Here is a 22,552-nt window from a genome sequence, read left to right as displayed (position 1 = left end):
ATTAGTTTGTGTAAAGATTGGAAATATTTTCCTTTTTATGTGATGAATATGTCACCTGATTAACATACGAGTAGGCCTATAGGAAGTTATTAACTCGTTTCAGACATTCATTAGAATAAATGACCAGAGCTTTTAACTTATAAAAAATTAGGACTTGAAACAAATTTTTGAGGAACTTCTGGAATAATTAAATGATTGGAACCTCTTACATATAAATCGATATGGTCACAGAGTCGATTAAATCGTTAAGAGCATTACATACGCAAGTGAATGGGACCTATTACTTACTTATTTCTTTGAGACATATGATTTTAATAACAGTGGAACCCGCCGCCCCAAATTTGTGCATACTATCCGCAGCAGTGTACGATCCGCTGAGGCTCACATTTTATTCTACAAAAAAATGTGACCTACAACCACTTTCATTCCCTTTGATTGCATTATTCGAGGCTTCCATAAGTAGAGTAATTAAATAACGTTGCGCTTTAGGTGCTGAAGTTTGAGACAAAATTTCAGCACCTAAACCACAATGTTTAGGTGCGTAATTAATCTAATATGAAAGCCTCGAATAAATGCAATCAAAGGGAATGGAAGTGATTGTAGGTCACATTTTTTGTAGAATAAAATGTCGATTTCTTCTACTCGCATTTATATATGCACGACTCAGAAGTCAATCAGTGTAAGTAAATTTTCTGAAAATGACTTTCGTATTGCAAGTCTCTTCATTGTTAAAACTTTCAGCTGCCAAAGCATTCAGGTCGCTATCTCCATATAATGCAACGGCAGAGATAGCGCCACTTATACTGACCACGGAATATATAATATCCTTAAAAGATTCTTTCATCTCATTTTTAATGTTTATTGACTTACGCTGATTGGCTAATGAATTTTCCATGTATATCGCAATCTATAAGTCTTTAAAAAGTTATCTTTTTACAACATGATTTTAAAATATTCATTTTTGTGTTTCAACTGTTCAGAAAATGGCTGTAGATAGTACACATCAGTATACGGGATGCATAAGAAAATTCCTTTATCTTGGAATAACTCGAGAACCGTTGATCTTAGCAGCATAGACCTATTTCCAGTTATAAAACGTATCCAAACAACATTTAGATCTCAGATACTTCATACATATTGCAAGGCGTATATAGTTATCAATATATATATGTATGCATGTATTTGGTCACCCTGTCCTAAAAACTCAATAAGAATGTTCCGTCTTATAAAAAAAATTCATTCTTTCAAGTGCGATAGGCCTACTCACTGAAATATTTGAGTTCAAAATCCTCTGGCAACAAGTGAAAGAACAACATACGTGAAGCGTAGAATGAATTTGGGCCGTTAGTTTATGTTGTTCTTTCCTTCGTTTTGAGTAATTTTGAATCCAAATATCTAAGCAACTATTGCACTTGAAGGCATGAATTTATTTAATAATAATAATAATAATTATTATTATTATTATTATTCTTTTGCTGGGCGCACGAGAAACAGGGCTAAAACTTTCTCTCTAATTGGGATTTTTAGGATAAGGGAGTCAAATAAAAAGTTTTTATTCATTTTTTTTTCTTATTTTAATACCTATATAAAATGTATGACCCTTTGCAATATAAAAGAGGTATCTGAGGTCTACACGTTATTTGAGTAGGCCTAGTTTTTCTCAGCTGGATGTATAGTTAATAAAATATAAAAAAATTAACTTTTTATACGGACACTGTCTCAAGAACCAAATTACAAAGTTATTGCTCTGCCTTTCTTTATGGAAAAATTTTGACATTTTTTTCCACAAAAAGTTGACAGACAACCCTTTCCATTACTTAACCCTCTAAGCGGCACAGCAGAAATCACTAAACCCCCCTTCAAAACGTCATATATTTTTTAATGAAGTAGGCTTTCTTCTCTAATTTTCAGTAGGTGCAAATAAGTGGGGTATAGGAAAAAGTGTTGAGAAATAAACTTTACAAAATATATGGGCATGTTAGTGCTAAGACAACACACACACACACACACACACACATACTGAGACATTTAAGGAGGCAAGATATCTCGCAATGCCACTTAAAAAAGGTCAAGATTTCATTACTTTATTTTTTTTTCTTTCGTACCGAACACGGCCCTGGCTCTATTGATTTTAACAAATTTTATCCATTGCTCCTGTGAATGGCCGGGACCGTGCCGGAGAAAACTTCATTATATACAATCAAATGCACATAGACAGAATTTCGTACACACAAGATTTCATTACTGATGAATTGAACTTTCATCTACGGATTATACACAAACGACGTGACGTCGCGACTCTCAACGTAGCGAAATTAGCATCTGCGAATTATAAGCAGTAAAGTACGGTATATGTTTTGAGGATTGTTTGCAGTATTTTTTTGAAATTCCATTTGCACTATAAAACACAATAAGTACATATCAGTTTTTTTTCCTTATCTCATAGCCGAATTAGGACAACACCCACACATCCCTGTTAATTTAAGTGGCCTATAATCACGGCACACTATCCAATAGGGCCACGTTTCCTTTTTTAGTCAAAAAACTTCCGTCCTCGCAAACGGAAGTATGCAAATTACCAAGTTATGGTCAAACAATAATTATCACCGACCGGAGTGTTTTCGAAATATACTGTCTTTTGTATATGTGTTTCATTCCGTATTCGATATCGCACTTCATTAATTGTTCTACACATTGGAATTTCTCCACTACTCCGTGAATATCGCAAACGACCGACCTTATTTCGATGTATCAGCGAAAAATAATGGGGCATTCAACCTAGAATACAGCAGTGTTTCTCAAAGTGAGCATCACGGTTACCGACTTTGGCCAAGGGTGTCGCAGTGAGCTGTTGACATTGATGATTGGCCATTAAGTGCTTTGAAAAAGAGCAGTTATCTTTTAGACTAAGCTGGGGGAGCCGTGGTTAAACACTGTCATGGCGAGGAAGACTCGATTGGCAATGAGTAAGCGAACGTCTGGAATAGAGTCTATTAAACTTATTTTTACGACCTCCCCTTCCTCAGAGGATTTATTTTTTCATCGCCCTCCAGCTTAAGAAGAACCAGATAGTCACTTGGCCATTGATTAAAAATTTTCAAAATATATGAATGAATTATTAACATATATGAATACCGTGTATTTTAAAGCATATCCATTAATCAACGAAGCTAAGACCATCAAATTCGGGAAGATTTCGATCAATACGAAAATAGAAGAATTTTAAGTAATGAATCTTGGTCAATGGGTCCCAAAAAAAAAAATAATGCCCTCCGCCCTCCCCCCACGAAGTAGGCATACCAAGAAATATCCGAGGAAAGGATAAATACTGAATAAGATATTCCTAGCAATTTAAAAGTTATAGGCCCCTTCAATTGTCAGCTGTTTTGCGAAATAAAGCTTTTCTATAATATGACAGAAAGTATGAAATATTTTTGTTTTGGGCATTTAAGGATGTCTTCATTAGTTTAAGGCTGGGATTATAAAAGTTTCATTGATTGATTTAAACACTACAAAAGTTTTAGAAAAGTTATTTTTTATTGTAAAAAAAAACAATAAGCCTGTTGCATTTTTCAAGTTTTGTTAGTTAACTTTTATGAAACTTTTACGGTGCGATCCCGGCCTAAGAGATAATTCGAGCAGAGCTGAAGCATATGCAGCGTTGCTGCTAAAAATTCAAGAAACATTGGAATGGGTTTGATTATTACACAACGTACTTTCCTCCGAGGTCTGCACCGTTTCAAATATATGCGCAGTTTTCTCATGTACGAGCGGAATGCTCTAAAAAAAAAGATTGTTTCACAGTTGAATGCTCAGAAATATTTACGAGGGATAATCTCTCATAATGAAAAAAAAATGTTGTTTTTTTTCCCAAAATATTTAATGAAAGAAGAATATTTTTCTTACAATATCACTATTTGTGTTTGGATAGGAGCTTTAGCATCTTTGTAGGTGGACCAATGGCACGTGGGACCATGGTCTTAAGTCAACCGGGAACATGAAACTATCGGAGACTTTTACTAAAATAAGCATATACAAAAGCTTTAATAGAAATTGAGCTGAAAAGGTCTCCAAAAACGCTCTATGAAGGCCCCGAAATAGCTCCCAATCTTAATTGTATTCATTAATTGTCAGTAATTAAAAAAAGCCTTAGAAGTTATTAAACCGTGTACTCTCTGTCGATTTCGCGACCTTGGTAGGCCTAGTTCACAATGTGAAAATGTTACAAATTTCAAACTAGTTGTTGTATACAGGCATATAAGCCTGCAATGGATCCAGCTTATAACGTTTACCAAAAAACCATCACAAAAAAAACGTTGTAAGAGGGAAAACGATTTGAAAGGGAAATCTCTAATCGCCCATTGCAGTCAATTCCTGTTTCAATGAGTACCGTTATAGAAAAAATATCGTTTTGAAGAAAACTTTTCTAATCCCTCGAATAAATTTACAAATGTCTACATTAACATTCAGTGTAGAATAATCTAGAATTTCCATACAACAAATTTCGCTATTACGAAGTGATTTCTCTTTTCCTTTGGAGTTCATTACAACGGAATTCCACTGTAGTGATAGTTGAGAGATAACGAGAATAAATCGTGTCAAACAGGAAAACGTTCTAGGTGGGAGCGCTATAAGCGAGATCTATAGTAAGTCTACTGTAGGAGCTACAATTAACTGGTACGAGAAACTAATGAATCGCAATGTTACCTTTTCACATTTGGTGTAACAATTTGTCAATCAACAGTAAAATAAGTTTAAATATTTTTTGTAAGATCCAAAAGCCTACATTTCACACAAGTTATAGTTTTGTTCATTTTAAAAGTGCATGTGCTCATAGTGTACAGTGCGCATTTTAATGTTTCTTGATGTTAAATGAGACATTATGACATTTATCTTAAACTGTGTAGACCTACATTATTTTTAATCTTTGAGAGACTTCCGTTTTTCTGTTATAAAATTTAAAGTGTGCAGCGCTCAGTAGTACCTACTTAAGTATTGGCCTGCACTAAGAAGTCAGAAAATATGAATAAGAGTGGTTTTCGGTATAAAAAGGGTTTGTTTTTAATCATGTGTGTGAGGGTAGGCCTTGAGCGTTTATAGAGCTCAGGCCTACACGGCTTTTTTTGTTATTCGGCCTAGCTTCCCGCCACATTAGGCCGGATAGCCTAGTTGATTATCGGCTGTACACCATTATAACGATGATTAACAGTTTTGACGGGAATCGAACTCACCTTTACTTGATTCGACCGGCCACAGCTTGAAAACAACATGAATGTCCCCGGCAAAAAAAAAGAAAGAGATTTTCAGATGGAAGTCCCCGGATCACTGACTGGGAAACCGAAGACGATCACTTGTCTGTTATGATCACAACATGCACGAACGCACACACACATCAAATGATTCAGTTTCTCTCTCTTTTCCCCTTCAGTTGTTGAAAGAGACAACAATATCGAAGGAGAGAACCGGTGATGCTTCGAGGTACACAAACCAACACACTACTGAGTGCTGGGCGGGACACCACTCCTGTCCAAGATTAGAGCTGCCGTACCACGCTTCACTACTAAACACGCGCCAACGTCTCTTCTCACTGGCGCGATTTGGCTTGTTTCCCAAGGGGAGAAAAAAATCTACAACTTTTATGAAATGCTACAATCATTATTATTCCAAGCTTTTGTTTTGCTATTGGGATAAATAAGGGAATTTTCATTCGTTGCTATCAGTAATACAGTCGATCCCGCTTATAACGTTTCCGCTTAGAACATTTCCCCGCTTAGTAGGCTATGACTTATTTTAGTGGTCCGAACTCTATTTATCATTAAGATTCCTTCTTTAAAGCATTTTCCCGCTTACAACGAATTCTCATGAAGGTTTTTTTTTAAAAAAAAACGTTGTAAGAGTGATCCACTGTAAATTTATAATCAATTTAATAGAAGTCAATATATAATTTTAACGTATTTAAAAAATTAACCACTTGATTTTAAAAGAAGAGTTCTGCGGTCTTTTAAATACTGTAGAAGTCCTAGTTTAAAATCAAGCGGTTCAAATACAGTCAAACTCGGTTATAACGACATCGAGGATTCCGCGAAATTCTGTCCTTATAACTGAGGTATCGTTAGAACCGAGGTTGACGTTTTCTAGACCTTCAAAAAAGAAAAAAAAAGTATAATCAGATAATAAGTCGTCTTTTTTCGAATAAAAGTCGAAACATAAGTCGAAATTTCATTACGATTACAGGGACCATATTTTATTGGAAAAAATGTGAGAAACTGAAAGGGGTATGATCCCAATTTTGTCTCCTAAAAAGTAACCAACAAGCCCAATTTAAAACTGGAATCATCACCAGTTTTCGTTGAATCGACTTGTCGAACCCCATCATGTCGAAAAATGTGATCAAACATTTCAATCAATCATTTTCAATTTGGGTCACTTGTCTGAAATGTTATTTTATAGCTAGGAATATACTAATTTAAAGACATCTTATCGATTTCGTCAAACAAATTAAAATAAATTATGAACTTTCGATTAAAAGTTTTATCGAATCGTAATCGGATTGGTCGAGTCGATTAACTGAACTGAAATTTCTAACTGCGGTTAACAACTGATCGATTAATCTGAGACAAGCTCTATACCAGTGGTTCTCAAACTTTGGAAGTCCGCGGCCCGGTAAATCGTTTTTGCGTAAGTGAAAGGCCCGTTCATACACACAACTAACGAGAAATGAATGGAAAAAATGAAACTGCGAATCACACTCACGGCCCGGTGTGACTAGTGTTAGGGCCCGGTATCGGGCCGCGACCCGGCGGTTGAAAAACACTGCTCTCTCTATACTATATACTACCAATATACTATATCTACCAATATGGAGTTCGTTTTTAATAGAGGGAAAATATTGATTCTCTATTTTAATCACAAGTTTTATAAATGTCGCAACACAAACGAATGTATCGAACGGAGATATACAAATGAAAATTTCACACGGATGAAAATGGTACAACAAATTTTCAATTAGGTATTATCCCATAACCAAATAATAAACAATACCACTTTAAGAAAAGAGGGGGAAGGCATATTGTGTGTGTGTGTGAAAAAAATCATCCCAGCGGAAATCAGGGCTCCTCGTCTCGTTCTGAAAAATTTCCCAATTTCCGTAATTTCCCGATCCTGAAACTGATAGGCATATAAAAAAAATGCATGCCCGGTCAAAATTTGTACATGCCCCGGGCATGTCAATTAATTGATTTGTCGTACGAGCCCTGGAACCCTGAATGAAGGAACCCTGGTTCTTACATTCGAAACATAATAAATAAGCCATATGGAATTGCAACGGAATCAAGTTTAATTAACGTTGAATGGTTCAGGCTCATGAAGGCAGATAAAACGATATTTTATTATATCCGATTATTTTATAAGCGAGCACAACTTATCAAAATACACAAGTAGGCCAATCTGTAAAGTATTGAGAAATTGAGTTCTCGGATGAAAAAACTATGACAAAAATTTATAGTGTAATATAAATTACACTAACTTTTATTGTGTAATTTATATTACACTATAAAAGTTTGATAAAATTCCTTTTATAAAACTTGAAAATGGTACCAAGAAGATCATCGGTTTCATTTTGCAGAATGTAACCAATAATATTATTGATGACATTTTTTAAGTTTTATAAAAGTACTTTTATCAAACTTTTATAGTGGCCTGAAACTAGAAAGTAGAATAATATTTAAAGTCAAAGAGAGATAACGCTGAAAAACGAAACTAATTTATCTTGGCATGGGCAATTATCGAAACTGATTCGACAAGCTTGTTCACCAGAACTCAATATCGAAAAATTGATATTAACCGATATTTTACTGCATCGATTTTTTTTTTTTATAATTGAGCTCAACTGTAACACATTTTAAAATAATAGCTTATATTATCCAAACAAAATAACAAAAAAATATATTACTAAAATATGCATCAATTCCGAAATTAGATTTTTAGATGAACAGCAGATGGCGCTAGCAAAACTAATTTTTTTTGGAAATGCGCATTAATCGAAACAAACGGTTGTAGATGATTTGAATTCCCTGCCATGTGAAGCTTGATACATTTAGTTACATATGTGCGCGAACAATTAGTATGAGCACTACAATTTGCAGGATAACACCTTATAATGGTGAAGGTCTGAACTCTCTGATTGAAGAGGTCTACAAGGTTTTCCCAAAAAATATAACGTAAACAAGAACCAAACGTATTTCCGAATTATGTGGATCACGACAAGCAAAATTTAAACGTGATCCTCACGTATTCCCAAAGGGATCGACATGATCTGTCCGGGGAATTTGTTTTAGTAAACATCCATGCCCAAACACAGACCTGCACAGTGAGAAGCTAGCTTCTCAGCTCCTAATAATCTCAGCTCCTAGCTAGCTCCCTAACCACTCTATTACCAGGCGGTAAGTGACGCGAGCAAATTTCCCGATAATGTGTGTGTGGCTCTGCCATTATAATTATTAATAAAGAACAGTTGTTACTCGAGTGAGATGAAATAGAAAATATTCCTGCGATGTGTTTTAAAATTTGAAAAAATTGAAACGTTATCATCGCGTTCCTTTCCTTCTTTTTCCCTCAAATCAAAAATATGAACTTCATAGGGAGGTTAAAAAGTTTCCATTGGGTAACGTATAGAAATTTCTTATCATCAATTGTATTGTATTGAGATTACAGTAATATTTGTATGCTCAGCTGTACGTTTTCGTAGGAATATTGTATTTTCATCGTAACAATATCTGTATAGCTAAATATGCACGTTCACAATTGGTATCCAAAACCTTAATTTAAATAGATGTCCTTTCCTTGATGTGTTTTTCCCTGTCTCTCTCTCTCTTTTAAATATATAAAAAAGATAAATTTATTTAAAGTAAATAATATATGTAAGTATTTCAAATGTAAATGTCCGGCACTGCAAACGGAGACTGTGTATGACTATTTCCGTATTTCCGTAACGGTGGAGGCTCTGTGTGTTTTTCACATGTGTGTATATTGTATATGCCGGGAAAAATAAAGGGAAGCAAAATTGCCCAGTTATGTGGACACAAGCTGTTTCCTCGTTTCCCGTCGAAGTGGAGGCTCTGTATACAGTATGTTTTGTGTGTATCGTGCATTTTAGACCATTCTTGACTATCTCCCATTTCCACAAGCCAACTTCTTTCTTACTTGCTCCACAAGTCTTTCCACACGTCTTTTGAAATCCCAGGCTGCGGTCTCCAGCCCTTATGAGCCACTCGGCGCACGTACAATTTTTCTCCCTGGGCATCGGGCTCAACTATTCATTTTTAGTGAATTGCCTTGTATGCTACATCGACTTGATAGCTGTCTTCATGGGGGGAACGACTACAGTGATTCGATACTTGCAAGTATAGCGCGGGGGCCCGCTAACTATGTGTATATCTTTGCTCTAACTTTGTTTCCCACTCAACCCTGTCTCAATTGAGATAACGGAAGTAAGTTGCATCAGTCCGGGATTGTGAACGGTTCTATCTATCTATCTATCTGTCACGAAAAAATAATAGTTGTGTACTTTTTTGTACGTACGCGTCATTAATTTGCAAGGAACTCAATAATTTGTCTTTTTCAGATATCGAGCAGCCTATGACTAGCGAGTTATCCAATTTATGAGCAAAAAATGTTAAAAATGCTTCAATCTGTGATCATTGAGCATTCAACATACGAGAATAAAAAATAAATCTAATTTTATAAATGAAAGCGTGGAGGTTTGTGTTCGGCCATACTATATTATATGCATTCTGTAGTCTACTCTATCATGCTCATTTAATTTTATTTGCACAGTATTTTAAATTTATTTACAGCATACAACCCTAGAAGACATAAATGTATGTGGACCTACTGTACATTGAAGCAAGTGATGTTTATCTAATTACTTTAAGCAAGTTATCAAATTTTCAATGATCACTTTTCAATTTTAAAGAATGTGAAACGAATTAAATCTTCATTATTTTGAAAATATTAAAATTTGTGAAAACATTTTGATCCGAAATAAAAAATTTTCATGGTATGACTTCAAAGAAAGAATAAATCTGAGTGTTGTCCAAATCGGGTGATATCACCCTCTATGCCCCAAAGTCTAGTAGACTAGACTCTGGGGCAAGGGTCCTCAGCTTTTCCGGGAGTGTGGGTCGATTTATTGGTTTGAAAATGTGTCGTGGGCCACTTCATTAAACTGGGAATGTGCCGCGGGCTGCTTCAGTAATCTTGAAATTTTGATAAAAGTTATATCAAAACTTAATATCATTGTGAAAGACTCCTTTTCCAACTAAGAATGAGGCCTATGAATGTATTCAACTTAATGAATGAATGAATATCTCTCCACAAAATCTCGTATTTGAATGCATATTTTCGAAGGGGTCCCCGAACTCCTTGTATAACCTGAGTATTTTCGTCATGCCTGACCTCGCACATGGTTTTCGGAATTGTATCTGAATGTACATGACTTGGGGTCCTTTAGGTCCCACACCACCGCCCCCCCATCCGATTCATTTTTTTTATTTTTACTTATTTGTGTTTTGTACAGTCTTGTACTTTTGTGTATATAAATTTATACTAGTAGCCTACATGTTACTTTGAATCCCGTATTTGAATGCATATTGTTAAAGGTCTTCTAGGTACCCTGAAAAAAAAAGGCCCTCGAACTCATTGTATAATCTGATTCTCTTCGTTATGTCTGACCTCGCCCATGTTTTGTGTTTCTGTAACTGTACTACAAATGCACATACTTGATAGGGCTCATTTTGATACATGATAGGGACCTCTCAATTATTATTTTTTTTTCGTTGTAACTCAGAATTTTCTCCTTCACACCCTCCGGGGCAATGAACTTTCTCGCGTAAGTGGCAGAGCCTGATCGTGCTCGGTCCGTCCTGTTCTGTATCGCCCACAATTTCTGCAATCTGTGTTATGTGAAAGAACTCAGAACCTGGCATCATGCTATTTTCGATGGTGGCATTTATTACCAATATAGACGGCATATATATATCTAATCTTGCAAGTCACATTGATTTAAATGATTTTTTTTTAAGATAATTTAAATCAATATAATGTTGTGTGTCATAAGCACACACACACAATACCACACAATTTTAGATTTCATTGTATCTGCGCGAAGGCCGAAAAATTTTGTTCTCACCGAAAGTGAATGAATATGTGAATGAATTCTAAGTACGTATTTGATGTATTTTACCACAAATGTATTTGGTGTATTTTTAACGCAAATATATTTGGTGTTCTTTTTAACTTTAATGTATTTTATGTGTTTTAGCAAAAATAAAATGTATTTTAGTAAACATTTATTTAATGTATTTCAACAGCAATGTAGGTACAGTAGAGTATCGATTATCGGAAACAATTGAGAACTGGGAGTGTTCGGAGAACTGATTTCTCTTGGATAACCGTTTATGGGAAAAAATAGTACCAGCATATCATAGGCGCAATATTAAACACAAATACAAATACAAATACAAATACAAATACAAATACAACGCCACAACAGGCAAAATGCCCAACGAGGTGGCTGATAAAAAGATGCCCATAAAAATATGGTTGTCATATGTTTCAAAAATACAGCAACCCAATTAAAAATGCAATTAACACAAATTACAAACAATATATACACATGATAAGATATTATACAATGCCCATAAAGAATACTTATGGTTGTCTTATTCTAAGAATGGATAGCTTCTCGATTTACCCCAACATGTTTATCGTATTTCTTTTTAAACGTGTCAATTGTGTTACAATTTACTACCTCCGGGGGTAAGCTATTCCATTTATTAACAACCCTATTGGAGAAAAATTCCCTGCGACACCATAACCTTGCATTGTCCCTCACCAATCGATACTGGTGTCCCCTTGTAAAAGCAGTCGATTGGCGGTGTACTAAAAGTTCATGGTCCATCCTATCCATCCCATTGAAAATTTTGAACACTTCGATCATATCTCCTCGACACCTGCGTTCATCCAATGTAAACATAACTGTAACAAAAAACTGTATATATTTTGTATCACTTTAGGGAATATATCATTTAGAGGAAATCATTGCGGCCGCTAGCGGAACTTCTACATAGCGCGCAAGTTAGAATTTTCCGACTGAAACACTTTCGGTTAACCGATGTTTGTGTTGATCGGTATTCGGATAACCGATGATCTACTGTAATTCATAAACTCAATCTGGCTTAATTTTTTATTTTACACCCCCCTCTTTTTTTTCTAAGTGTTTATTATGCATTTATTGCCACCAAATTGTAACAGGCTCACGGCCCCAAAATAAAATTTCAGTCTGTCTTTTCACCTGAATTAATCTAGAAACTTGAGGTCCTGTACCTCAGGCAATGGCTAATTCATTAAAGTGTGCTTCCTTTTACAGTTTAATTGAGAAATTCTTATAATTTGAAACATATTATTTTATACTTCTAGTTCTTCTCATAGTACATGAGGGAATGATTCCTCTGAGAAGTCGAATGCATAGAAGTAAATGCACAATTCTCGCATGCACTCACACACGTTGAGTGTGGCGTGCGCAATCTTTTCGTTCAGAAATCGCCAGGGGAGGCGATTTCCAGCGCCAAAGTACAACCTCCCATTTGGACAGACTGAGCTATGATTGGCTGCCTCTGGTCACACCCTCTCAACTCCCTAGTGGCTAGGAACGTTCCCTCTCAGTGATTAATGGTATTAATTATCCAAATGAATTCTTCTCTTGTCCCCTGTGACAAAACTCGGTATGGCTTTAATTAATATCTTTTGATCTGGCCGCCCCAATAATAATAAAAAAAAATTGGGTTCTTTTTATTCTGCAAAGTAAAATATAATTTCATAATTTTTTTCCTCTTTTGTAAAAGTCCCTGAGAAAACATTTTTTTGACGTATGGCTTCTCTTATGTGGATGGATATATATTTCCTCCTCCTCTCTTTCATTATTGAAGAAATCAGCTACAAAAAAAAAACAAAAATCAATCCCATGTAAAATCAACAGGTGTTTTAGAAGGTGTGGCTTTTCAAATGGACTCGATATAGTCGTAACCACACCTTCGAAAATTTCAAAAGAAATTCTACATCTAACAGAGTAATTGGAAAAGTAATTAATGTTACTTTATCCAAAATGTTTTCTCAGACGAAATCTTCATCTCGAAGAAGACAGATATTGGTTGAGATATAATACTTTCTCGAGGAAGTAATTGAAAGGAGAGGAGGAAAAATAAGCTTTATGGACACTCATTATAGAGTTCATAATCGAGTTTTACCGTACAGGGCATACATATCAAGCCGATATAGGTCTAGTAGGCCTCACGTTTAATCATTTCATTTGAAAAAAAATCAAAATTGATGATCCGGAAAACATTTTATCAAACAAACTGGTCTGCAGTTCGGTATGCATTCCTGAATAAAATTACAGCAATTATTTTTCAATCATACTCTCGTCCGGATTTTTCTAAAATTATTTTTTCACCGACCATTTTGCAGAATATTTTCCCTCCTTTCGGACCCCCCCCCCCCTTCCCGTCTTGAAATAACACATTCGATCTTATATTGTAGGCTACTTATAAACTTGAAATATACATAGTTAAAAAAAATATTTCAAACGTATTTAGTCAAGTAGATATAAGCCTTCAAATGTAGGCCTAGCCGTACCATATCTCCTGTACCCATACCTTCTACCGCTCTACTTCGGTTTGTTACAGTGCTTACCAGGGAGTGATATCGCCTGTTTTCAGTTTTTTTGTCTCCTGCAAGTGTTTTTATCTGGTGACCACAATGATAAAATGATAAATACTTTTGGGGTGTGTTCGTTGTAGTTGGATATAATAATTTTGCAACGTATGTGCCATACAATTGTTAAATTCAATGTTGTCCCCTCCCCAAAAGTTTTTTTTACTTTGATATCATCCAAACCCGGAACTAGAATGGGGCAACTGTCTTGGGTGCCAAACTGTAGGGGGCAGAAAATTTTAGGTGGGACGAAAACACCGTTTTCAAAACATCGAATTTTACAGTGTTGGAGGCAGCGGAATCATGTTTTCCCTAGCTCCACAGAAAGCCTAGATACGGCCTGGTATTGTTAATGACAAATAAACTATAATTCGTAATATTGAGTAAGCTAATTACTCAAAATTTTATCTTTGGTATATACATTTTGCATTATTTAAAGCAAAAGGTGCAAAACTTCTAGCCCGCGAAAGATGTTTCTGTAGAAAAGTATCAATACAACACAGCACGATAAATACGTGGTCTGACCATATTTCTTTCACAAAAAATCGAGGCATCGCCTAAAAGTTATCAAGGCAAAATGCCAATTACAGCCGAAAAAATTGCGAAATGCATGTGAATTTTCCAGTTTCAGGCAAACACTATCAAAGGCTAGTGGAGTTGCCGATTACAACAATTACAACTAAAAAAAAAGCTCAAAGGCAAGACAAGTAAAGTTGTCAGTTGCAGCCGAAAAAATTGTCAAAGCCATTCAAAAAATTGCCATTACTGTCAGAAATAATTGTCCAAGGCAAGTAAAGTTTCCAGTTACAGCCTAAGATTGTCACTCTGCCACGAAGCTAAGCTGGAAGAAATCTCGGCAACGGGATAAGTCCAGTGGCAAAGTTATGGCGTTCAATCATTCGGCCTAAGATTGTCAAAAGCAAGTCAAGTTGTCAACTATTATCGCTAAAATTACTTAAAAATCACCAATCGTTGAAAATGATGGATGCTGCAGGTCAAAATATAATTCACTAAAAACGTATATTCACCTATATGTTGGACAAATATATGAGATGAATATATTAATTTGATTGTAATTAATTATGATAGTCATAACTTAATCGATAGGGTTTATGATAATATTGAATAGTATAATTTGGCCCAGAAAACAATTTAAATTCTTGATCACAAAAACTCAACTAAGCCTTGTTAAAAATAGGGAGGGGGCGGAAAGGAGGAAACGGATATTTAATTTTTTTTTAAATATAACAGTTAAAATTACGGAAATTTTGCGTCGTACGGGTAAAAGTTCCGCGAGCGGCAGAAACAACGCGTCTCTGGCCCATGAACTGAAAAGGTTGTGCATGTGAACCCCTGATTTAAAGTATATGCGTGTGATAAAATTTTCACGTGGAGTTAGCAAATACGAATAATTTAAGAAGTCTGTGTCATGAAGAATGTCAGAGAAGGGTAAAAATTGAGATGAAATATGAAAAAAAAAGCATTAACAGAGCGAGAGAGAAATTTAGCATCGATAATTTCACCTCCTCAAGAAATCGATAAGGGGGGGGGGGGATAAAGCAATTTGAATCTTTAAAAAATTGTGAATTTTTAAATGAAAAAGAATTTTTCAAAAATTCAAATTGGAATTTTTTTCAAATAAAAATTGAATTCCTTTCGAAAGTTAAAAATTAATTAAAAAAAATTAAATATAAATAAATTTTAAAATTGATTAAAATATAAAAAAATAACTAAATTTAAAAACTAGTTAAATTGAATAAAAAATAATTTTTTTAATTGGTTTTAACTTTTTTTGTAATTAATTTTAATTAATTTTTTTTAAATAATTTTCAATTTCGATATTTCAAAAATCAAAAAATTGACATTTTCCTATCTTTCTCACACACACAAAAAAATATATTTAGTCATGAAAAATGGCCATTTCTCTATCATACCGGAAATCACCGTAACATTCAATCGAAAATTAGCTTGAAATTGAGATTTCAGACATCGATAATTTTTTTAATAAAAAAAAAGACAAAATTTTTTGCCACTTTTTACACTTAAGGAATATTCGCATTCGTTTTGAGACTTCGTCATTTCCGTAAAAAGTTAAAAAAAATAAACTCAACAATTGAAAAATGTTTATTCAACTGTTACGAGATAAAAAGAGCTCTTTCGATTACAAGTTTTAGTATTTGAAATTTTCTTCATTTGAGGCTCGTATGAAATGTCAATTCCTATATTAGATCTAATTATGATCCAAAAAAAAAAAAAAATGAGAATTATACTATTACAGTCGAATTTCCCCCTTACGGATGACATTTTTCACATGTCTTAAAAAACAAAATTCATCTGAACAACAGTATCGTTGATCTCATCAATCAGTCATTATATTCAATAGCTTTCGGATTCGATCAGAGAGAGATGTTTTCCCATAAGACAGGTAAGTATATTCTTCTACAATAATAATAATAACATCCGAAGAAGAAGACATAATAGCAATAATAATAGTAATAGCCTAACAATAAAAGTAATAAATAAGTAATGGAAGGGAAATGAAAAATATATCGGAAAAGAGACGAGTCCGTATCAGTTCTAATAGAAATGAGTCGTAATAATGAACTTTTCAGTCCATCAAACAGATGAAGAGGAAATAAAGAAATATGTTGTAAGTGTGTGTGTCATTTCGATGTAATGAGTCGAAATGAAGGCTTTCTTGAGGAGAAATGTAAATTATAGATTTTATGTATATATGTATAGTTCGGACATTTATACATATATCTTTCCGAATCATTTGTTGTACGTGTTCTCATATAGCTTTCGGAGATACGAAAACATCTCTACTATGGCTGCAATGTTATTTGCATTTTGTGGTTTTAAACTGAATTCGATAGTAGAGAAGTAAGTTTCGTAAAGAAATATTATGTCGTTCAATGATGAATTATATTGATATTCGGTTGCATTGAAAAACGCTGTGTATTATGACAATATAAAACGCATGATGTGAAAAAAATCTCAAAGTGCTTCAAAATTCTACCCTTCCGTCAGAAGTATCGGAAGTGTTCTGCGCCTGTGGGATCAGGGTTAGAGCTTCTATATGACAAATTTTGATTTCTGAATGAATTGTGGGGAAGCTCAGACCGGGGGTACAGTGCTTCTATTGGATTAGCCCGAAATTTTTCGAATAAAAACTCTTTACAAAGGGTAATTTGTGAAGCCTTTGAGCTTAATAAAAAAAAGAGGATTTTATCTGAGTGTGTGTGTGTGTGATATATATTTCATCGATGTCGATGATAAACTTAAGAAATGAGGGGAATTTTTTCAGATATTGAAAGTAAAGTGGGACTATATTTTAAAATGACAGTAGTCATGTGATAAATGGCACAGTGAGAAAGAAAATAAAAAATATTAGAGAGTCAATGTTTTAAATCTCTTATAAAATTTTCAATGTTAATTAACCTTTAAATGCGTAGCTTTCATACTTACAAAGGGTTCTTTCAACGTTCATTGCAGCAGCCAGTTTGAAGATAAAAATTCATAATCGCTTTTGCACATAAAAGGTGAGATCATAATTCCTTCCCCATTTTACATTTTGAATTTCCTGGTAGATGTCCCAATTAACGACAACAAATCTTTGTTTGTCGCGGAGCATGTGTGAATGCGATTTTGCTGATTTGTTGAAATGTTTTGTTTACATTTCTTCTATTTTTTACCTTGAAGTTTGCAATCCGAATTTTGTTTCTTGTTATAGTTTGAATCACACAAAGAAGCTAATTATACATATATTTAGAAAGTAATACTACTTCAATACATTTATTTTATGTGCTATTTTCGAGGCAATAATCGCAAAAAACATAAGATTTATTTATATCAGAAATTGACTGAGATTCAGACACTCAAATTAACGAGAACTAAAATGAATTATTTTAAGTTATTATCATTAATTATCATTAAAGAATAGTCGAACATGATGGATAATGATTGCTTTGTGTAAAGATAACCAAAAAAAAAAAAACAGTCGATAATTATTTTAGATAAATATCACACATGCTTCTGAAATCAACGTTTCTAACTGACGCCAATCATTCATATTCGATTTGAAATTCCCCAGAATTATATTCAAAGAGAGCAATCAATGACACGCACGATCAAACGGGGGCAGGGAAAGAACTGCATTTTGTTTAGACAGTTACTTAAGGGGTGTCACGAGCCCTAAAGTCGACTTTTCAAAAATGACTTCAAAAAATATTTCATTCGAATATAAATAAAATACTAAAAATTTCGTGTTAATCGGTTAATTTGTTTTTTCATAATGAAAGAATGAAATAATGAATTATAGTGCAAGCGTGTACGAGAAAAAACAATTTGAACGCGATATTCTCAAATTGCAGTATTTGAGCTCATCCGTAAGATTTACAAAAAACATGCCCCCACAAAAATTCTTAAATTTCCCACAAGTGTTTATCCGATATGTGTTAGTAAAATGGACCTTGAACTTGGATATAATTTTACTAACACATGTCGACTAAGCATTTCTGCAAATGTTCAGAATTTTTGGGGCATCAGTTTTTTTTAAATCTTACGGATCAACTCAAAAACTGCAATTTGAGAATATCGCGTTCAAAAAGTGTTTTTTTCTTGTATACGTTTACACTGTAATTCATTATTTCTTTCTTTTATTATGAAAAAACAAATTAACCGATTAACACGAAATTTTTCGCAATTTAATTGGAATTGAATGAAATATTTTTTGAAGTCATTTTTGAAAATTCGACTTTAGGGGTTGTGACACCCCTTAAAGCAGGCATCTTCAATCCGTTGCTCGCGAGCAGCGCTGTGCTCCCTGAAGTACCCAGAGTGCCCGATTCTAGTGTCCAATCTCGTGCTCGCGAGCATTTGATTAACGATCCAATTTAACACGTGGAAGAATTGCATTCAAGGATTGAAATCATCTTTGATTTCATGCATTCGTATGTCGAACTTGCCATAAGGGTGCTCTTCTTTTTGATGATGGATACAGGCAGTGCTCGTGACTGAAAAAAGGTTGAAGACCTCTGCCTTAAAGGGTTTTAGCGAGCACCTCCTATAGACAGACCTATCTCTAGGAGGTGCTGATTCAACTGTTGCGTTTTCGGTAATGTCTGGTTTTCACATGATCATTCTGACCTGTCAGAATTCCGACTCAGATCCAATTCAAAATCACATTCAAATGCTATAGATAGATTAATTCATCGATTCAAGTACTCGTGAAATATAAATTACATGTATTACGAATCTCCTTAAAAGTTTATAGGAAAAAAGTCCATGTTTCAATGCAAAAAAATACAAGTTCCAAGAAAAGATGTTCGTTGCCTTGGTAGAAGGTTCATATCAGGACCTGGCTAGGAGATCATCAGACATTCAAATTAGCGAGAGAGAATAAAAATAAATTATTTCAATTGTTATTAAAAAAGCCGTCGAACATGCTGGATATAGAAATAACCAAAAAAAGAGTCGATAATTATTTTAGATAAATATCACACATGCTTCTTAAGCCATCGTTTCTAAATGACGCCAATCACTCATACTCGATTTGAATTCCCAGAATTATATTCGAATTCCAGAGGGCAATCAATGACACGCACCATTTTCTATAAGCAATTCCTATTCAATAAGCTATTCCTACAAGCAATGACTGAAAACATTCGCAATAACTGCAATTTAAAAACTACATCTTCAAGGAGGAAGGGAGGGAGGAGAGGCAGAGAAAGGAAGAGAACTGCATTTTGTGTAGAAGGATACTTAAATATTTAAGAGTAAAAATTCAGAGCGATTTTCTTGGAAAGAAATCCCTGGAGCAGAAAATGCACAGTCTGCTCACTCTATCATTTGGTGCTACTCTAAAAACAGGAATATAAAAAGAATGTAAAAAAAAATTGCTCCAATAGCTATTCAATGATAACTAAAAACTAAAAATAAAATAAATGTATAAAAGGATTTGCCCAACCAAGCGTTTAATAAAATTCTTTTCTATTGGTCGTCGGGAAATAGACGCTTTTCTCATTTGCCAATCACGATCATCCTATTGTTCTTCGATATTTTCTTTTCTTCTCTATATAATGTTTAACCCGTCATTTCCTTGCTATTACCCTTCATATATAAACTCTCCAATATAATACTCTAACTATTATTTACTCTAGTTTTTTTTTTTTGCTTTAAGTGCTTCCTGTATTTCGCTCTCATTTAGTCTTATATATATGTATATCCTCCCCTATAATCCTCTATTTTCTCGGAACTCAATTGGTCCATAAGATTTTATGCCTGATGTAAATTTTAATAGCCGGTTCTAAAAACAAACGGGCTGTGAAGACAATACGTTTTACCTCTAAGCTGCTGAAAACGATGATATCTCCAAATATAAAATCATACTTGCATTTTATAAGAATTTTTTTTGCTTTCGTATAATTATCTTATATTAGCAACGATGGTCATATCCAATATATATCGTTAATGATTATTTTTCTTTTGAGAATTTAATTTATACGCTTATATGACTACAATGAAATCACACCGCTTATTTAATAAGTAGATTTTTTTTTTAGCATCCGCTAATTTCAACCCTGTATGACATAGTCATAATTATAATATTGCAACTTATAATCCATGAACATAATCTTAGTTCTTGATTTCAAAAAGTAAACATCGTTTGTAAAGGGGCCGTTCAAGTATTACGTAAACAAATTTTTAGTCATTTGTGACCCCCCCCCCCCATTGTCAGCAAAATTTCGTCATCTGCTCTGCCCCTCTGAATCCTAACTCATATTTTCATAAAGGGTGGTTGCTGACGTAAGCATTATCCAAACCCCCCCCCCCCATCGATGATTACGTAATACTTGAACGGCCTCAAATAAGCGGAAAAACACGACGCTTTTCTTTTCTGACGGTCAAAATTACGGGAATGTCCCGTAAAATACGAGTCATATGGTCACCCTACATATACAAGTTTCTGGCCAGCGAGCAGCAGAAATACCGCATATCTGGCCAGCGGACTGAAGAGGTTGTGCACTCCCTGATTTGTAATTACATGAACAACCCCAAAACCCACCAGCTGCATTTTTTAGAATTAATTTTTAAAATAAAATTAATACATAAATATATTTTCACCACCGTTCCAGGTGCATGGCATGTACAGGCAACGCTCTTTATTACGACACACACCCCACGTTATAACGACCATTCCATTACAACGACCGGTAGGATAAGTCACAGATTTTTGTCCATAGAACGACTATCATTTATGTTTTACTTCAGATGTAACGACCCTCCCAATATAACGTCCGTTTTTGACGGGACGAAGCGGGTCGATGTATCGAGCGTCGGCTGTACTTAGCGACAAAACAAAAAAAAATTTTTTTCCTCGAATTATCCCCAACATGATGCTCAACAATATTTCCCCACCTGCAATGACACCAAGCGATAACTGCGAAACAAATTTTTAATTTTTTCTCAGTAACATCCGTGCAATCTCATGTAAGTGAATGAGTGATCCAAATGGGCTAATTAACGCCATACTTTCGAAAAAGTGTTGATATTATATTATCGCGCTCATTACGCAGTACGTGTTGATGTATAACGAAACAACCAGAAGAATAAATTTAAACATCACGACGCGGGAGCAAAACAAAACAAAAACGGCAAAGACACGTCGTAAACAGTTTTCTTAGCATAAAATACGTCGATTCCTCGTCGCACTAATTGTGTTTGTGAGGACTCGATTCGAAACGCAAAGAAACGGATAAAAGAGCAGCTGAATTTATTTATCGTCGAACTCCGGTCTCCAAACACGAGGGCTCCTAAAATATACGTGCGGAGCTCTCCTCGCAGTATAAAGCATCGTCCCGGGGGCGACTAACGCAATAATAATATACTTCAACATTCGAGCGAGTTATTTCTCCGGCAAATTGGTCGCGTCTCCTGTGTATACGTGTGTTTATGCGCGTCTCTCTGCAGCTAATGGGTTAATGTCAAATAGCATTACGTAATGAGTCCGTATCCGCCGAGCTGTTTGCTCAGCTTCCCTCTCCGGAGCTAGGATAGAAGAAAAAAAAGAAGCAAAGATGGATTGTGAACCGAGAGTCGTATTATATCTCTGATCTAATGCGGTTTCCGAAAGAAAATAAAGAAGAAAGGCATCATTTCCTGAGTGTTTCTCTGAAATTCGTGTATCAGTATTTAATCAGGATTTTTCTTACTCGACGATGTTGGTTCAGGAGTCACTTCGGACTAACGAAGTTAGCTTCTGATATATACACACACACACACACTGCCGCTGGGAGTTGGGAAAAATCTACTCCTCTCGTCATGGATGTCACTGAAACTACCTCTTGTCATTTTTACTCGGAATCTTTTTATTCGTTAATCGGAACGGCAATCCCGAATTCACGAATAACGGATTTTTTTTGTGAAAAGGGTCTCTGATAAATCAGCAAGTAATAGCAAAATAAAAAATATATATACATATATATTGGGCACGAGATATGTCGTTGTACGTAGAGTAAAACAAACAAACAGGATTTATAACGTAATTTCATTCCTTTCTAGAATCGAAAGAGACATTTTTTTTTTTTAAAAGAATCGTGATACTCAGATTGAAGCAAATTCTTGAAATTTTGGATAAATGTATTTGCTAGCGGCTTTTATATATCGAGAGGAAACAGATAAGTAAACGGGAGGGAAAAGAAAAGTCTCAGAATTTTGAGACTGAAACTTATTCGCGGGTCTTATAACTGATTTATAGCGTATCCGGTGGATATTTGAGATG

At 34.7% G+C, this 22,552-nt stretch overlaps 1 protein-coding gene across 2 annotated transcripts in view; it reads right to left on the bottom strand.

Annotated features, from left to right (window-relative positions):
• LOC149069503 (uncharacterized) overlaps window positions 1–22,552 on the bottom strand; it is a 148,373-nt gene that overhangs the window by 64,311 nt on the left and 61,510 nt on the right. The window contains exon 1 of one of the 2 annotated variants that reach the window (XM_089249696.1): window positions 5,232–5,528. The exons of the other annotated variant lie outside the window; for it this stretch is intronic. The gene's annotated coding sequence lies outside the window, so the exon portion shown is untranslated. Of the gene's footprint in view, window positions 1–5,231; window positions 5,529–22,552 lie in introns of those variants that run through there. 2 annotated transcript variants of the gene reach the window in all.

Source organism: Pholcus phalangioides, unplaced genomic scaffold (assembly GCF_987345545.1).
Source record: "Pholcus phalangioides strain wild (caught in Gottingen) unplaced genomic scaffold, Ppha-v1.0 ptg000022l_1, whole genome shotgun sequence".
Classification (NCBI taxonomy): domain Eukaryota; kingdom Metazoa; phylum Arthropoda; class Arachnida; order Araneae; family Pholcidae; genus Pholcus; species Pholcus phalangioides.
The sequence above is the reverse complement of the archived record's forward strand: the minus strand, read 5'-3'. Positions and strand labels throughout refer to the sequence as shown.